We start from the raw sequence: 2742 nt of genomic DNA, 5'->3' as shown, positions 1-2742 counted from the left end.
CGTTTGAAAGTCCGGAAATAAAAGTAACCCCAGAAAGGTGTTTTGAATAGATACATTATTCCATTAGCAGATCACTATATATAGAGATTCTTCTCTCTTTCATCATCCCATAAAAAAATTAATCGGACAGGCATATGGATCACAGGTTGTTCGATAAATTTAAATCCACCCGGTTATTTTAAAAAGTCAAGAAATGAAAACAACATGACACATATCAACCTACAGAAATCTGGCAAGGAAAAGGAAAAAATCAACAACGAGCGCCCACCCTCACGGGAGGAAAAAAAAAAACAACAAACCACGAACCAAACAATAATCGGGGAGGTTTGTCCCTCCGCCGGAGGACGGGCGGGCTGTGCGCACCCCGCGGAGCGGCGCGGAGCGAGGGGTCAGGGGCTCCTTCGCGGGGAAGCGCGGCGGTTGGCTCTAGGGGGAGGGAAAGGAATAAAAACTGGGCAGGACCAGCAACCCCGTGCCCAGAGGCTTCTCTGGGACCCCCGCGGCTCTCCCGCCGCTCCGTCCCCGTCCGTCGGTCCGCCGGAGCCGCGCTGCGCCGCGGAGAGTCCGGCGGAGGCGGGGGGCAGGTCGCGCCCCGGCAGGTCCCGGCGGCCGCCCGGGGCCGACCCCGCTCTCCCCGCTCGCGCCACGCTCCGTCAGAAAGGCAACCTCGGCCTAAAGCGCCCCCCCACACACACCCCCCGCCCGCCCGCCCGCCGGGCCCCGCCGCCGCGGAGTGCACCCTCCTCCTCCTCTTCCTCCTCCTCCTCCTCCGCGCCCACCCCGGGCCGCCGCGGAGGGGGTCGGTACCTGCTCCCGCGGGCCCCGCCGGGGCCGTCGCACCGGTGGCGGTGGCGCGGGTGGCCCGGCGGCCGCGGGCGGCGGGAGCGCGGAGCCGCGGGAAGGTGCCGTCGGAGATGGGCGGGCGGGGAGGCCGCCGGAGCGCCCTCGGGCAGATAACATCCATTTCCTTCCTTCCTCTGCCTATCGATCTCATCCCCACCGCGATGGCGTTTAAACTCTCGCAAGATCCTCTAGCTTAGCACGTTTCGACCACTCTCGCACATCTGATTTCCTTCAGATTCAATCATGGCTGGAACAGGCAGAGCAGACAGACTTTAGACCATGGAACAGTTAATATGTCCCAGATTTAATGTAAAGATAAACTAACTCCACAGCACTGTTCGTCGGTGACAGGCATAAGGCGTTTTCGTCTCTCTTATCGATTCAGAGCGACAGCCACTGCAGGGGAAATTTTTTCGTAGTGATGATTTTTTCTCAGACAAATTGCCATCTCTTCCAATGTGGAGAGAGTTAGTGCTCCTGCGGCGGTTTCGGGTTGGGTTTTGGTTCCCCCCCCCCCCCCCCCCCTTTTAATCAATTATCTCTCTGTCCATACCTGTATTTTCACGGCTGAAAAGGGCTCCTACAATTTTAACGCTGATAACCTTATAGGAAAGGATAATTCATCTCTAGGGTATGTTTACTAGTCAGCCCCTTGCTCAGACTCTCTGACGAAGCAGCCATTAAAATTAGGAATAAATTTGCATTTTAGGGATAGTGGAAACGGTTACGTCTCCTAAATGGCAGCTATTTCCTTTTTAGATTGCTATCAGACATCTCAGCTGTGCCACTCGACGGCCCGAACTGGACCCCCGAGGCTGGAGCACAGGCGAACAACAACACGAATTTCTCTGTTGCTCAAAAGAGCGAAGCGACGCTGAGATCCTGTTTCCCGAAACCCTGAAATTTGCCCCATGATTTTTTATAGAAGGAGGATTTTTATTCTTTTTCCTTCAACGGAGCATGTCACCCCACTTAGTTCTGAAAAAAAAAAAAAAAAAGGGGTGGGGTGGGGAGAATCTACCAACAAGAGAAGAAAAAAGAAAATACACCAAAATCTCAGTAGCTTTTTAATTTCCCTGGCCATGCAAAGAAAAGAATATCTGGCTCCGAATCTTTAATGATTTTACTCACTGGAAAGATACGAAAGGATTTTCCCCATAACTATTCTATGCACCTGAATATGATTATTATTAAAGTTGCTGCGTCTGGATGCACCGATGTTCATACAAGGTTCGGTTTAATTCTCTTTTTATTGCAGCTTCAGCCCCTGATGGGTTGGGTTTAACGGGGGATACGGATGCTGCGCTGAAACCCCTCCGCAGCCAGCGTTGGAATAACAACGCGATGAATCTCCGAGTGCAACAGCTGAATAATAACTAATAATTACTAAACAGCAAGAAAGGGCACAACGCCTTTTTTTTTTAATTTATTTTTTTTTAAATTTTTATTTTTAAAGTCCAAACTCTTTCCCCGAGCGAACCGCAGCGCCCCGGGAGGGCCCCCATTTCCCTCTGCGTTTCATAGGGAGCCGGGGCTCCCGGCCAGCCCGGTCCCCGCGGGGGGGTGATGAGAATTGGAAAGGAGGATGCGGAGTGTTGGGGGAGGGGGGGGATGCGAAGTGTGTGTGTGTCTCATTAAGGTTTATTGCGGGGTGCATCAGCCGCTGGCCGGGGGGCGCGGGGCTGCTTCGGCCCTGGTGCGGGACGGCAGGGCGGCCCCCCCCCCCCCTTCCCCTCCCACCTCCTTCCCTCCCGTCTCCCGGCCGGGGCGGCGGGGGCCCCCGGCCGGGCGGCGGGGCCGGGGCGGCGGGGCCGGGGCGGCGCTGATTGGGCTGCGGGCGGCCGGGCCGTGGCAGCCCCCGCCCCGCGGCTCCGCCCTGCCCCCGCCGCCGCAGTGACA

The sequence above is a fragment of the Phalacrocorax aristotelis genome, chromosome 3, assembly GCF_949628215.1.
Source record: "Phalacrocorax aristotelis chromosome 3, bGulAri2.1, whole genome shotgun sequence".
Taxonomy (NCBI): domain Eukaryota; kingdom Metazoa; phylum Chordata; class Aves; order Suliformes; family Phalacrocoracidae; genus Phalacrocorax; species Phalacrocorax aristotelis.
The sequence above is the reverse complement of the archived record's forward strand: the minus strand, read 5'-3'. Positions refer to the sequence as shown.